Genomic DNA, 16109 nt, shown 5'->3' on the forward strand with positions numbered 1-16109 from the left:
CTACAGGAGGGCATCAGCTACACGGAGGACATCTTGGGCAGATAGTTACTGCTTCTATTTTGGAAGCTGAAGTGTCTTAGTAGAATTCATTACCTTTCCTTCTTTATCAGCCTCCCTTGTAGATTCCATTATTTCCTGGTGTTGTTTCTAGACCTGTCACTCTTTCATTGTGACCCATTTAAATGTCAAATGTGCTCACTATTGATGAGAAACTGTTTTAATGTTTCAAGGAGGTAGAACCCAAACTGAGTATTTCTCATTTTAGAACAAGGAAGCTTCTGGCATGAAACACTTATGCTTAAGTTGTGAAGAGTCCAGGGCACATTCTGCTGACCACCTCCTAATCTAGGGATAGGATGGCAGCCCTGGGTTTTATTCCTGGTTCTACATCTGGATTTTGTGACTTTAGATCGATGATTTCAATGCACTCTTCCTCAGGGTATAATAATTGCAATGGATTTTGTGGAATTTTGAGGAACACTGCTGATTCATTTCTGTCTCCTTCCTGTACTTCAAGCTTTTAAACCAGCCTCTCCAACCAAAAGAGGGTTTCTTTCCCTCTTATGAAGACCTGACTTTCCAGGTATTCAGAACTCAAGTTCAGACTTGATATACAAAATGTGTGTATAAATCTTCCATGCCTCTAGGATGCTTTCTGAAATGCAGCATGGATCTCTGTGCTGTCCTACCAATTCTCTTTTTCCTTCTTTCTCCCCTCCATTCTGATATTCTTTTTTTATTTTAATTCAAGCCATGCTTTAAATTTTTTTATTTTTAATTTTTTAAATTGAAATATAGTTGGTTTACAATGTTGTACTAATTTCTAATGCACAGCATAGTGAATCAGTTATACATATACATACATATACTCCTTTTCATACGTTTTCATTATAGGCTATTATGAGGTGTTGAATATAGTTAGTTCCCTGTGCTATACAGTGGGACCTTGCTGTTTGTCTGTTTTATATATAGTAGTTAGTGTCTGCAAATCCTGAACTCCCAATGTATCATTATGATACTCTCTTGCTTCTTGTTCACTCTTCAAATCGAACACTATTAAGTTTATGTTGTTTTTGTAACTTCTGGGCAAAGGGGAAATTCACTTAGAAAAGGTACACATGTGAGTTTGTAAAAACAAGAAACTATTAAGGAGAAAAAGAGTGACTGAACTCAACAGAAAACAGACTGTATAGGCTGGAGGAAATTAGACTAGAATTTGTAGTGGCATATGCATTTTTTAAATGTAAAAAACATATAACATTGAAAGTTTTTAAAATCTAAGAATTACCCTATCCTAGCATAAGAACTTTAATTTTTAATTGTTTTCTTTCAGGAGTTGTTCATGTGCGTATTTCTTCACCTAATTATAATCTCAATGCATATAATTTTGTATTTTGGTATGAATTTGTTGCTTGCTTTCTTAGCTCATATTTCCTGATGTCAACATCAGCTAGTCTTGAGGAGAACTAAGACGATACCAACCTCAGGGCAAAAAAATAATGTTTACAGGACTTTTAGCTGGCAGAGTTGCATGTTTTCTAGTTAAAATTTTCATAAAACCTTAGGAAAAAGTACTGAGGTGTTGGGAATTGCTTGAGAAGGGCTGAGACACGTATCACCTCTTCTAAAGGGTTCTGAGCCCTTGATCTTCAGCCCTCTCCAAGCCTTGTCATTCTACGTCTTGCAGAAGGCATCTAAGGATCATAGACCATCAGGCTTGTACGTGACCTTTCAAAGCACCTCATGATACACCTTTATGATACAGACATGAATCTGAATACAAAGAATCTGAGGCCAAGAGAGAATGCAGACTTCACTGCTGCAGAGACAGTGGTGGGATGAGAAAGCAGTCCTCAGACTCCTAGTTCAGTGCGCTCTCCAAACCTGAGAGGAAGACAGACAAGTGATGGATGGGATTAAAGAAGAAAAGATGCAGCAAGAAAAGAGAGCAAAGCTAGATAAAAGAAAGATGGTACAGGGAGAAAGAAGAGACCGAAGGTAATTGAGGGTGAGGTTTCAAGCCTTTGTTAATTTTAAGAGCAAACCTGAAATTAGAGAGTATGGGTTCCCTGGATAAACGGGTCCTCAGAAATGAGCATCTCAAGTTATGTAGGGGAGTCTGCTAAGCATTTAGCTTTTCTTAGCGGCTTAAAAATGAAGTTTCTAGAAAGAGAAGGCAATGTGATGAGAGATGATCCTTTAGGAGTCATGAGGGATGCAGCCTCGACTTTACTGTTTGATGTCCATGGAGGCAATGCATGCTTTTCATTTGGCTTCTTGAGAGTTCCTTCTTGAAAAATAATTAACTAATGGGCTGCTAGAAGAACTCACGGTTGACCAGTGTGCCCCACATCCCTCTGGCAACTCCTTTCCAGATATTTATTGGACTTCAGTTTTCCCCTGAGACATCACCAAAGAAACAGCTAAATATGCCCTAGCAATCTAGAGAAACTCGACCTCCTTTCATAGAAAGGTCCAGAAAGGATATGTACCTAGCCTGAAGTTCCATAGCTTAGAAGAACAACCCCCCAAAACTTAGCAGGTGATATAGTCTCCCCAAGATGGCTGTGATAAGGCCCTTGTATTCTTGTATGTCCATACTGCCCTCAAATCAAACATGAGTGTCTATTTCCTCTCCTCTTGAACTCGGTTGGTCTTGTGACTGCTTTAACCAATAGAATGAAGTGGAAGTAATCTTCTAGAAACTTCAAGCTCAGTTCTTAAGAGGACTGGCAGTTTCTAGTTCTTCCCTCTTAGAAGCTGGCTGCCCTGTGAGAAGTCTGACAATTCTGCTGAAAGGACAGCTTGCTGTGAGGAAGTCCAAGCTAGCCATGTAAAAAGAGAGAGGTTGGGGGAGGCAGATGGAGGTGACTGATGTGCGAGTGAATCCTTCTCCGACCTTCCAGTTCAGCCTAGCTGCCAGCGGCCACCTAAATGCAGCCAAGTGAGTGACCCAAGCCAATGCCCAGCTGAGCCCAGTTGACTCACAGACTCCAGAAGTAGTAAATTTTGGTTGTTATTGGCTACTAGTTTTGGGGTGGTTTGTTATGCAGCAATAGAGAATTAATTGAAGCAGTGACTTAAAAGAGCAACCATGTATTATTTCTCATGAATCTGTGAGTTGGGTGGGTGGTTCTGCTGATCTGGACCAAGCTTGGTAGATCTCATTTGGACTCATTTGTACCTCTGCAGTCAACTGAAGTCTGGCTGGTCAAGGATGACCTCAGCTGCGATGACTCAGCTCTGCTCTCCAGGGTCTTTCATCCTCCAGTGGTCTTGTTCTCCTGGTGATGTCAGAATTCCAAAAACAGAAGTGGAAATGCCCAAAATTTTTTGGAAAATACTTTTTTTTTTTGGAGCAGTTTTTGGTTCACAGTAAAATTGAGGGTAAGAAACAGAGACTTCCCATTACCTTCTGCCCCCACACATGCATAGCCTCCTCCGTTATCAACACACACCCCCCCTAGAGTGGCACATTTGCTACAACTGAAGAACCTACACTGACACCATCATTATCACCCGAAGACCATGGTTTACATTAGGGTTCACTCTTGGTGTTGTTATAGTTTTAGACAAATGTATAATGACATGTCTTCATCATTATAGTATCATACAGAGTAGTTTTGCTGCCCTAAAATCCTGTGTTCTGCATATTCCCCCTCCCTCCCCACAATTCCTGGCAGCCACTGATTTTTTTACTGCCTCCACAGTTTTGCCTTTTCCAGAATGTTACATAGTTGGAATCATACAGTATGTAGCCTTCTTTCACTTAGTAATATGCATTTGTTTTCTCCATACTTTTTTTTAGCACTGAGTAGTATTCCACTGTATCGCAGTTTGTTCATTTGTTTACCTACTGAAGGACACCTTGATTGCTTCCAAGTTTTGGCAATTATGAACAAAGCTGCTATAAACCTCCACATGCAGGTTTTTGTATCAACATACGTTTTCAACTCCTTAGGGCATTTATCAAGAAGCCAATTGCTGAATCATAAAGTAAGAGTATGTTTAGTTTTATAAGAAACTCAAAAACTGCTGTTCAAGCTGGCCATTCCATTTTGCGTTCCCACCAGCAATGAATAAGAGTTCCTGTTGCTCCACATCCTTGTCAGCATTTGGTGTTGTCAGTGTTCTTGATTTTGGAAATTTTAATAGATGTGTAGTGGTATTTCTTTGTTATACAAACATGTTTTTCAAAACTTCTCTTACCTCAAGTCTGCTATTGTTCCACGGACCAAAGTAACTCATATGGGGGAAGCACAAAGTGGGAGGGGACTACAAAGTCAGAAACAAAGGACCTGAATAAAGGGAAGTATTAATTGGGGTCATTAATGCTATCAAATCTTCTATAAGAAATCTATGCCTGTTTCTCATAGGGGAGTATTAAATAGCATTATTAAGATTTTGGACTAAGGTCTGAAATCAATTGGATAAATTATACTTGAAACCAAGTAAAACGATTAGATAAGCATTATCTGAGTTTTAAATATTTCCAGATTTTATGGCCAAGTCATGATTGCTAATGACAGTAATGTTGTTTTATTTCTAATAGTGGGTGACTTTCCCAAATTCCTGTTAATAGATTTCAAAATAGAATCAAGAAGAAATATCAGGTCTTACAGTATGTGGTCCCAAGTTCCATTAATTAATTTACGGTAATGATGATCTTAAGGCTCTTGGTGGAGTTCCTTAGGATCCTGTTTAATAGACAGCTCTCTAAATAGCCAGTGAGCAGTCTGCTTTGTGACTTCTCTCTGGAAACCAAAGGCTGTTGGCATCTGTGCTTTACAGAAAGGAATCAAACAGTCTCTTAATGGAAAAGGAGGGCTGTGTGTACGTGTACGTGTCCATTTGTACATAGTGTGTGTGACCACCTCTGATCCACTGTTTTAAGTTTGGTTTTACCTCTTTTCACCTCCTCTGCATTCCCAGGAAATGCTGAGAACTGACTTTGCATTTTCACTTACTGCCACCTCTCTGAGAAGCAATTTGTTTTCCACTCCTTGGATTTCAGAGTAGATGTCTGAGGAGCAGAGGAGAGACTGGGATTACCATCCCCAGTTCCCAGCCAGCCTGCTACTTACAGTGGTGTGCTGCTGCCCTCTACACAATGATTCATGCCAGGCAGATGAAGCATTCTTTGATCTGTTTCTTCCCTCTACCTCGCCCTCTTTAGACCCCAAATTGAACTTTGTTAATCTAGTGTTTCCATGAGTCAAAGAACCTGTGTTCTGGCCCTTGCGTCACTTAATGTCTTTGGGTCTCAGTTTTTACTTCTGTAAAGTGAGCATGCTGGACTAGATGTCAGTTCCTGCCCTGAGCTTGGAAGAGTCTAGGATACGCCGATAAAACCAGACACAAGTCACAGGGTCCTAAAAAAAAAAAAGTGATGCTCTAAAACTCCTAGTAATGGTTGGGCACATCTGAAAGAGGTAGGCTGGAAAAACTGTCTAACAGATACATGTTACCAAGGAGTTACTGCACTCCATTCTGAGCTGATATGGTGGGGGTAGCGGGGTGGGAGGTACAAAAAAGATTTCAAAATGGAAGAAGAGTTTCATTTGCTGAGAACTAAAAGAGTATCTCATCAAACTGTTGGTATCTAAGGATAAGGACCATGAAGTGTTGTTCTTCCTCGTACAGAATGTATCCCACGTTTCCCATCAGTGCGTTTTTCGTTTGTTCTTTAAATAAGGGTAAGGTGGAAGGCACTGGTGAGGGTAAGAAATATCACCGGCTTTGATTCACCTGGGAGAGATCTGCTACCTTTTATGTTCCTATTAAGTACATTTAGCTATAACTTCCATGATAGCACCCCCCCCCCCCGCCCCCCGAGAGAGTCCTTTAGACCTGGTCCCTTTCCTCTCCGCAGCTAGACTGAGGTCAGGTGAGATTACGCCCACTCAGCGCTAAGAGTAAGATTTAGCCCGACCCCCCCCCCCCATCACCGCCCCTTGACGTCCCTCCAGCCTCCTCTCTCCTAGGACCTCCAAGCCTACCTACTTCTACCTGTTGGGTAGATCTTACTTCCTGGGAACACTTGCTGTCCTCAGACAAGCCTGTCCCTTCCTGGTGAAGGGGGCACCTGTGCTTAAGTGAGGGCTTCGGCGCAAGTGGAGTCTAGCGGGCAGGTGACCAGGCGTTGCAGAGTTCGGCGGCCTGAGGAGGCGGGGAGCCCTAACCCAAACACAACCCTATTTAGAGCGGTTGCAAGACTTTGAGCACCGCCGTGAAGCCCTTGGCCAGCCCTGGAGCCTTGAAGGACCGGCCAGATCTAGGGGCCCGCCCCAGCCCCGCTCTCCATCTTAGGCACAAGGCGGCGGGACACAGCGCAGTGTCCCCAAGCATCGACTCGGGGGCCCAGTCCAACTGCGGCAGAGGCTCCCGCCGCCGCTACTGCAAACCCGTGTAGCTTCCCTGCAGGGCGTGCGGAGATGGAGCGAGGGGGTGGAGAGAAAAGGGGAAGAGCCTGGGCGGCCGGCGGGCGGGGCCTGCAGCCTCCCCGAGCCGCGGCCGCCGCCGCGCAGCCCGCTCTCTCCCTCCACGTCTCGCTCCGACTACCCGCGCGCTGTGCGCCGGGACCCGTGCTCGAGCCCAGAGGCGCCCTGCTCTTCGGCCCCCCTCCCCGAACACGCCGCGACCAGGCCGCGCCCGGCGGTCGAGCCGCTCCGAGCGGCGGGAGCTTTGGCGGCCGCTCGCGGCTCAGTCTGGCCGGAGGACCGGCGGGGAAGGAAGGGGAAAGCGGGTACACACACACCGGCCGCGGCGCGCGCGCACTGCACACTCGCAGCCGCGCGCCCCCGCAGAGGCGCGTCCGGGGCGAGTTTGGCCCCGCGGCTCGGGCCCGGCACCTGCCCGCTCCCCGCGCTGCGCCCCGGCCCGGGCCCCGCCCCGCGGACCCTCCCGCCCCTCGCCTGCGCAGCTCTCCCTGCGCCCGAGGGAAGCGACTACGTCCCGGTAACTTGCAGAGTGTGGCGCAACTGGTCTCGACACCGGAGGCGCCCTAAGGCTGTCGGGGTGAGGTAAGTTTCCTGCGCGTCCCCGGCCCCTCCTCCCTCGACCCTCCTTCTGGGCTCGGGCTTGAGGGCTCTGGGTCTCTGGTGAATCCTGGAGGTCCCGCGACGCTCCCACTTTGTTCGCCTTATGCTAGAGATAGGGTGGAGGGGGGCGCGTGGCCACCAAAGCCGGACCTTAATTCTGAGGGGGCCACGGCTGCGCGCTTCCCGTGGGCATCCACTCGCTCACCACCTGGATCCCCGGGGCCGCAGTGACACTTGGGGTTCACTCCGGGTTCACTTAATCAGGGGAGTTAGGTACCTGAGTTTGGCTGCAGAAAGAGAGGTCTCCCATCACCGTCCCCCGGTATTAAACAGCGGCGAACTTGTTAGGCGCCCCTGGGATCTCACAGAGGGTCTTGCGAGTCGGTGTTCTGGTCATTTCTGGCTCGGGAGCCGGATTGAACAGGTGCGGTATGGTTCCAGCCTAAATGCAGTAACAGACTTGTGCGTTCCCCCGGCTTCTCTCCCCCAGCCCCGACAACATGACGGTTCAGCAACTGGGGCGGGGGGTGGGAGTGTGGGGACACCAGAGAGGGAGAATGCAGGGGTTAGATTTGCCAGACCGGTGCCAAAAGTGCCAAGAGTCGCCAAAACAGAAGACAACAAATGTCTGCATATCGTTCATCTATGCAGATAAGCCTGTTGTCAGTTCTTACCAACCCCCCCACCCCCAGCTCACTTGTCTCTGGTGCCCGGCGGCGTGGTTGGATAGAAGGCTGTTCCAGAGAAGTTGTTTGGATAGGCTGATGAATTCTTTCTTCTGATCTGGGTTCTCAGCAAGGAAATGCTAGTTACTCTGATGCTTTTTAAAGGGAGCGTGTTGCAGACCAACCCCCCCCCCCCCTTACTATTTTTCTGTGACATTCTCAGCCTGCCAGAGGCCCTAGCTCTAACGTGAATGGCCCTTGAGCGGTATGTTGGGGCCAAGAATGTGTTAGTTCCCTGCAAAGAAGCAGCAGTCTCCCCATCAGTACTACTGTCCGTAGGTTTGGGGAACCCTTGTTGCCCCTCCTGTGAAGAGCATCCACCCAGACTTCTGTCTAGTTCCATGTAAATGCTGAAGTGTACTGCAGTTGTTAGAGTGGAGAAAAGCCAGCGGGTTGGTTTCCTTACCACTCTAACGTGATAAGTAAAATAGTGTTCATGGAGGCTTTTGTCAGAGCATATCCAACTGAAAGAAGGCCCTAGAAATAAACCTTTCTCAGCCAAATCCATACCACTGAGAAGTTGAATAAGCATCATGCATGATCTCTGAGCTGAGGGAAATGGTGTGTTCTTTGGAGACTTACGAAGACCAGTGAGAAAGCTGGTAAATCTGAGACTGATATGATATCTTAGTTGAGAAGGAAAACTGTTAAATGAATAATAGAGCCATGTTGTATTTTGGTCCAAATTAAGAAGACTTAGAGGGATTTGATAATAATACTTAGGTTTGCATCAATGCCTTGCAATTTGTAAATGCTTTGCAGTGTTTTCTGAGAAACATTTAATTCTGACCACTTCCGTGGCAGGCAGGGCAAAGATTATTAACCACATATTCACAGGAGGAATGTGAAGCTCACAGGTTCATTGATTTATCAAGGTAATAAGTGGCTGGAATTAGAGTCGAAGCCATTTTCTCTGAAATCACCACGAACACTTCATCCTCCAGTGCCATTTCTGTACCTGTATAACATTTTTACAATGGTCAGACTTCATTTATTGTGGTCTACACTGTCTCACTGTGAATTACTGTTCATATGTCAACAGATGAGGAAACTGAGGTTTAGACAAGTGGTGAGAGTTTTCCATGGTATCGTGTCTAATCTAGTGGCATTTACGAGACTAGAACTCAGAGCTCCTGATGTCCAGCTCTTCTCTTTGTGGATTGTGCCATTGTATCCACTTCTGATAGCAATGAGGACATGTCGTGGATGCTCCAGTACCCAGTCGTGTTGAGCATGCCTGCTGGTGACCTGGGTTCTAGTTCTGGCACTGACATTGGCTATGTAACCTGGACCAAAACATACCACCTTCTGAGCCTCAAGTCTCCCACATATTAAACACATATTAAATGCTAGTTTTAGCATTCTGTAATGCTTATCAATACATTTGTAATCTAAAGTTACCATTTTCTCTAGGTGAAGAAAAACTTTTCATCCTGTGTTAACTAAAGGGTTTAGCTAATTACCTATTCCACTTCTAATTTACTCCCCCTTCACCACACACTACTTAATGAAGGGAAGGAAAATTCCAAGGGCACTTTAGCTTAGCATCTATATTGTTTAGTATTGATGTTTGAATTGGAAACATTCTGAGGGGCTGAACTACTCTAAAATAAATGTCAAGATTCACCTGAATATTCCAGACCATCAACTCAGACCTTTATTTACTTGAGCTTTGGGGTTTGCATGTAGTAAGTACTCAATAAGAGTTGTTGAATAAAGGAGGTGAATAAAATCACTCATAAGGAAAACACAAGCTGTAAAAAATAGAAAGCATCTCATCAAGTAAATTCCCAGCATCTGCTGACCCGTAAGACAATTTACCTACATGAGGTTTGCCTCCTGAGCAGGCAGGTGTAGGCACCCATGGTGGCTCTCATTCCTGAGTACATCATATCAAAAAGTTGTTCTTTCTCTGTGTAGGCAATGGACTTGCATCATCTATGTCATGCTCTTTTGTTTGCCTCCACCTCTCCTTCCCCTTTAGTTGTTAGTAATGTGTAACTGGCTGAAAGATACATTCCTAGAAAATTGACTTGTGCCATTTTATGAAAGAGTATGTCTTGAAATGAAGAAAAAAACCACTCTTACATTTGGGTAAATTTCAGCAGCTGCTGATACTGGCCCGTGGTTTCAGAGGGGAACCTAATTAACAAAACCCACCTGGTTTCTGTTCCCTTTAAGAATCCTCTTCTCTTTCCACCACTTTTTCATGTATGCACAGAACTAGTATTTTTATGTTTGAAAGAATGATGACAAAGAATTAGAATGGATATTAAATATCATTTACAGATTCAGCCATTGGGGATTGAGGTAGATTTCTTTCTGATAAATAATTCAAATATTAACTAGTTCAGAGACTTGCAGCTTTTATGGATAAGACAACTAAGGCTTGGAGATATGAACTGACTTAGGGTCACAGATGTTTAGCTGGAGGACAAGGGCTAATGTGAAATTCTTAAGACAGTTCTTGAAGTTGTGCCAGGGGTTCTATGGTGAAAGTGCACTTTTGACTTTTAGAAATCATACAGGTTAACAGAAAATTTCTGTTTACTAGTAATTATTAATGAGGCATCATATTTTAAAATGGTTTAGTTATTGGTGTTTTAAAATTGTCTTGTCCAAGCAGATAATTAAGGAGACAATGTCCATTTTCATCCATTCACGTTAATTCTCCTGGCTTATATGTGTATCATTGGACTCAGAATCAATACTTTGCTCCAGCCAGTGCTTGGAGGGAGGAAACTATTTGAATAGAAATACAGATGTATGGTGGTTTTCCATGCTTCTCTTCCTGGTTAATAACGCCAGAAGCCAAAGGTGGCTTTGTCATACACTGGTAAAGTTATAAATATTTATACATTTAATTTGCATTTTCATTTTTCTTGTACTTCTGTTAAATGGTGAATCAGAACATTTACTATCCTGGAAAAATAATTTTTTCCTGTGGCTAGGGCCTTCTTTAGTTACTCTGTAAAACATCAAGCCCTAAATGTATTTGTTACAGAAACATGTTCTCTTTGTATCAAGAACACTGACTGGAGTTGGAAGGAGTCCTTCTATTTTTTTAGAAGCTGCCCAATTAGGACTGTACATTATGTCGCTCAGCTGTTCATTTGTAGACTTATCTATGGCAATTCTCCTAAATGCCAGGGAAACCAGGGAGTGGGGGAAACCTAGCCTTTTGTTCTATTACTTTTCTTTTTTAAAATAAATGTTAAACTTTATTGATGATATTTTTGAAGTATTATAACGTCAAAATTGGCTGCCATTGATGAAACGTTTTATTCATTCAGGTTCCTTTCAGTATAAAAGGTGAGACTAGGGAAAACAGGTCTGATTTTGTGTATTCCATTTATAACTGTATCTACTTCTATTTCATCAGAGGTGTGGAGGCGATGACATAAGGAAACATGTTAATCGTAGCCAAATTAGGATACTCTTGGGAAGATTTGAAACATAATTACTGGGATGTGGTTACAGATCTAGTCAACCAACAGTGCCTTGATATTATTGTTTTAATTTAAAACAAACTGATATTTGAGAGGACAACTCCCTGAAGTGTGTATTCTTCTTGTAGAAAGTCTTCTGCATTGTTTGAGGGGTGAATTAACAATAGATGTGCAGTGTGTTTTGAGGAGTTGATATAATGGGTGAGCAAGTTCTTGAGACTTGTCTTCTGTAAGAGTTTTAGAAAGGCCATTATAAAGTTGTAATGAACTACATGGCGTCAAGGATGCAGTATTGCTCCCACTACAAACGGGCATGTGAGTGTCTTTCAGTAGAGGTCCTTCAGACCAGGATTGGACTTGTAAGCACTGGAGGCCTACAACGTATAATTACCTTGAATTAGAAATAAAATTCTAAAGACACAGGACTGTAGAAAATTCACCCATTTTGTAAGATAAAGGTGATATTTAAGACTTTGCCATTCAGTATTGCTGAGGAAGGGGTTTGGGAGGAAGTTATAATTAGCCATAAAAATATGTTTTTTTTGCTTCATAGACCGGCACAAGAAATGCAGGAGATTCAACTTGTAGCGTAATGGATTTTCAACATTTAAAGCATTTTTTTTTTAAACTATGCCCACCATCATAATCTCTCGATTGCTTGGTCATATCATTTGTTGATAAAGTAAGGAAACGAAACAGCAACAATAAAAAGAAGCAAAAACTGTGACCAGCATGAAGAAATGGTGAGTGCATCATAGGTGTTTAGCTAATATTTGTCAGTGGGAAAGGATGGGCGTCATGTTTTATTTGTCTTTGTATTCTTGGAACTCAGCACTCTGACCGGGAGATAGGGTTTAATAAATACTGAACAATTCATGCATTTACATGAATATCACTCTTCAAAAGCTTGGGATGTTTCATAATTACTCTGATTTTGCTAATTTACAGACCATTTTAGAAATGTCAGGCAGACTGATAAACATTAGTCTTAACAGTTTATAGTGGTCCTTCATTTTACATTGTAAATATATTTATTCACCAGACCGCCAACTTTTTTTATATGCCTAGAAATGATTTTTTTCTCTTCCCTAATAGAAATAATAATGTGTACTGTGTTATTCTTTTTACTCAAAGCTTCTCTAAGTTAATCAGTTTAAATGTTACCTCCTCCAGGGGCTTTCTCTGATCGTCTAACTTAAAGGGAACCTTCTTCATATATTTTCTTCTTCCATCACAGTGGATACTGATACATTTATGTATTTCACTTGATTATTTTTTATCACCTCTGCTCAAATACACATTCAGCCTAAGATTATAAACACCTTGAGAACAGAGATCATGGTTCTTTAACACTGTTTTTTAGGATAGTGCTTGGCATATGTTAGATGCCTAGTAAACATGTAAAGGAATGAATGAATAGGTCCCATCCATTCTGTGAAGATGAACTGGGCTGCCGTTGAGGTCACTCAAGCCAAACAGTTTCAGTTGTGAAGATGAGTTTTTTTAGGGAGGAAGGTAATTAGGTTTGTTTGTTTGTTTGTTTGTTTGTTTGTTTTAATGGAGGTGCTTGGGATTGAACCTAGGACCTTGTACGTGCCAAGCATGCACTCTACCACTGAGTTATATCCTCCCCTCCGAGATGGTTCCTGAAGGCTGGCTATGGCAGCTTCATGAGAATGACAACCTCCAGGAGAAGGAAACAGTGCTTCTTTAGGTGAATAGGTTCTGGCATGAGTATAAAGCAGTATCTCTGTTTAAAGAGTTCTTTCTTTTTGATAAACAACAGATTTCTTCTGTATAGCATAGGGAACTATATACAATATCTTGTAGTAACCAGAATGGAAAAGAATGTGAAAACAAATATATGTATGTACATTATGTTGTACACCAGAAATTGACACTCTGTAAACTGACTATACTTTAATTTCTTTAAAAAGTTAAAAAAAAAAAAGTTATTCCTTTTCATTTACTCAGAAATGAATAGATCAGAGAAGTAGAAATTGTGATGCATCAAACATTCCAAAACTGTTAAAATGGGTTCTAAAAGTACCTAAATCGTAAACATATGTAGTTGTTAATTAAGAAATCTTTGTGATAATATATAGGGCAAACCCTATGACACGGCAGGTGAAAGCTCCACAGCCTCAGCTGGTTTTTCTTTCAGTACTAGATACATCAGTAGCCAGTATCAGGGAAGAAGCCAGTGTGGTGGTTCTCAGGTGTTGCCCCTGGACCAGCAGCGTCAGCATCACTGAAAACTTGTTAGAAATACATATTCTCGTGCTGCATCCCAGGCCAGCTGAATCAGGGACTCTGGGGATGGGACTCAGCAATCTGAATGTCAGCAGGCCTCCAGGTGATTCTGGTGCACACTTACAGTTGGCAGGAAATGTTAAATCCATTGTTCAAAGTCTAAGCCTCCTGAACTGCTTGGCATTCCCAAGTGAATTTCAGGGTGTGTGGAGAGGGTGCCATCTGCCTGCTCCACCAGAAATACCAGGGGAGAAATCAAATCAGTCTTGGCTTTTCTCAGATCATTGTGGATCTCTAGAGAACAGATTCATATGACTGGATTGGGTATCTAGGACTTTCGATAGTTACAGAAATGCTCTGGGTAGTCACTGGCCCTACCGAGTGTTGGGTTCTCCCAGAGCTAGGGGAAAGACCAAGGAAGAGGGCTAAGACATGCTCCGTGTGTAGCTTATGACTGGGTGTTGCTTCAATAGGATGCCAGGTGGAGGAATGATTTTGAGAGCTAGTGGTTGTCTGGGAAGAGGAAACAATGATTTACTGACAGTTCTGAGTATTTCGAGTCAGTTCAACATACTAGATATTGACGGCCCCTCGGCCAGGACTGTACCAGGTGCTGTGGGGTATATAAAAAGGACAAGCCTGGTTCTGGTTCCCCTGTGCTGAGGACTTTCTCTCTTCCAGGCACTTCCCATGTGCTGTGTCTTTTCATCTTCACCGTGCTCCTCGCAGTGGGCTACAGCATCCTTGCTGATAGAGGAGAGCATGGAAACCCGATCAGGCTAGGTACATGCTCAGGGGCACAGAACCAGTAAGGCGTGGTTCCAACCCTGGCTTTCCTGACTTTAAAGCCCACGTTCTTTTCTCTTCTTCGTGCAACTGTGCCTCGAAATGTAGTTTTGGGACAAGAGTTCACGAAAGGAAGACATAAGTGAATCTAAAACTTGTATCTCTAACCTAGTCTTCTCTGTGAGCTCTGGACTACATAATTGACATTGCATGTGGATGCCCAAAGGCACCTCAAATTTTGTGTGTCCAAGACCAGACCCTGAACTTTTTCCATGCCTTGTCCTCTTGCAAGGTTGCCTAGCTCTGTGAAGGGCATCACCAGCTACTACCTCACATGAGGCAGAAACTTGAGAGCCATCCTTGACCCCGTCTTTTTCATCCACCACATCTAACCCGTCACCCATTTGTATGAATTTTACTTGCTGAATATCTCCCTCCACTGTCTGCTCCTCATTGTTTCTCCTGATCTGTCCTAGTCCAAGTTCTCATCTCTCTGCTGGATTCTAGTCACCCCCTCCCTGAATTCCTGAGTCCACTCTGTCCCTCCTCTAGTCCATCATCCATACTCCGGCCACAGCGATTGAAATGGCTGGAGAGGATCCTAGACTCGGCTGGCTGGATCCTTACCTTGTCACACCTAGCCAAGCTCTCCAGGAAGCAAACACATTCTGGTCCCTGGGGCTCTCCGAGTCAGTGGTCTTTTGAACTTTTGCACAAATCTGAGGACTTGCTCTTCCAAAGAGCAGCCTACTCCAATGCTTTTGCTCTCCTGGAATGTGTTTAGGCCACAGTCATAGCTACAGTTGACTGCTCTTTCAGGTGCAAGTGAAGACTCAAAGGTGATACTAGAGACCTGCCCAACCGACACCAAATGCCAGGTTTTCAGAGTGCTCTAGAATCCCCGAGGTGCACCCCCTCATCCTAACAAAGACTGCTATTTAGATAAGGGAAAAGCAGTTGTTGAGTAAGGAGTTAGTTGGAGGCTAAAAGCATCATCTTTTTTTTCTAAACACTTTTTATTGATTTATAATCATTTTACAATGTTGTATCAAATTCCAGTGTAGAGCACAATTTTTCAGTTATACATGAACATATATATATTTATTGTCACATATTTTTCTCCGTGAGCTACCATAAGATCTTGTATATATTTCCCTGTACTATACAGTATAATCTTGTTTATGTATTCTGCAATTTTGAAATCCCAGTCTATCCCTTCCCACCCTCCGCCCCTTGGCAACCACAAGTTTGTATTCTATGTCTATGAGTCTATTTCTGTTTTGTATTTATGCTTTGTTGGCTTTGTTTTTTAGATTCCACATATGAGCGATCTCATATGGTATTTTTCTTTCTCTTTCTAGCTTACTTCACTTAGAATGACATTCTCCAGGAGCATCCATGTTGCTGCAAATGGCGTTATGTTGTTGGTTTTTATGGCTGAGTAGTATTCCATTGTATAAATACACCACATCTTCTTTATCCAGTCACCTGTTGATGGACATTTAGGCTGTTTCCATGTTTTGGCTATTGTAAATAGTGCTGCTATGAACATTGGGGTGCAGGTGTCATTTTGAAGTAGGGTTCCTTCTGGATATATGCCCAGGAGTGGGATTCCTGGGTCATGGTAAGTCTATTCCTAGTCTTTTGAGGAAACTCCATACTGTTTTCCACAGTGGCTGCACCAAACTGCATTCCCACCAGCAGTGTAGGAGGGTTCCCCTTTCTCCACAGCCTCTCCAGCATTTGTCATTTGTGGATTTTTGAATGACGGCCATTCTGACTGGTGTGAGGTGATACCTCATTGTAGTTTTGATTTGCATTTCTCTGGTAATTAGTGATATTGAGCATTTTTTTCA

General features: G+C 43.2%; 1 protein-coding gene and 1 long non-coding RNA gene across 7 annotated transcripts in view; one reads left to right on the forward strand and one right to left on the reverse strand.

Annotated features, from left to right (window-relative positions):
* The window catches only part of LOC123612122 (uncharacterized), a 45596-nt gene extending 36921 nt beyond the window's left edge, over window positions 1-8675 (reverse strand). For 2 of the 3 annotated variants that reach the window (XR_012506371.1, XR_012506373.1), the window contains exon 1: window positions 7318-8675. This is a non-coding gene — a long non-coding RNA (uncharacterized LOC123612122). The remainder of the gene's footprint in view (window positions 1-7317) is intronic. The other variant, XR_012506372.1, reaches the window with a different exon arrangement.
* Window positions 1-16109, forward strand: part of PIP5K1B (phosphatidylinositol-4-phosphate 5-kinase type 1 beta) — a 363978-nt gene that overhangs the window by 73612 nt on the left and 274257 nt on the right. For 2 of the 4 annotated variants that reach the window (XM_010967909.3, XM_045504995.2), the window contains exon 1: window positions 6490-7022. The exons of 1 other annotated variant lie outside the window; for it this stretch is intronic. The gene's annotated coding sequence lies outside the window, so the exon portion shown is untranslated. Of the gene's footprint in view, window positions 1-6489; window positions 7023-11767; window positions 11958-16109 lie in introns of those variants that run through there. One more of the 4 variants, XM_045504993.2, reaches the window with a different exon arrangement.

Source organism: Camelus bactrianus, chromosome 4 (genome assembly GCF_048773025.1).
Source record: "Camelus bactrianus isolate YW-2024 breed Bactrian camel chromosome 4, ASM4877302v1, whole genome shotgun sequence".
Taxonomy (NCBI): Eukaryota; Metazoa; Chordata; class Mammalia; order Artiodactyla; family Camelidae; genus Camelus; species Camelus bactrianus.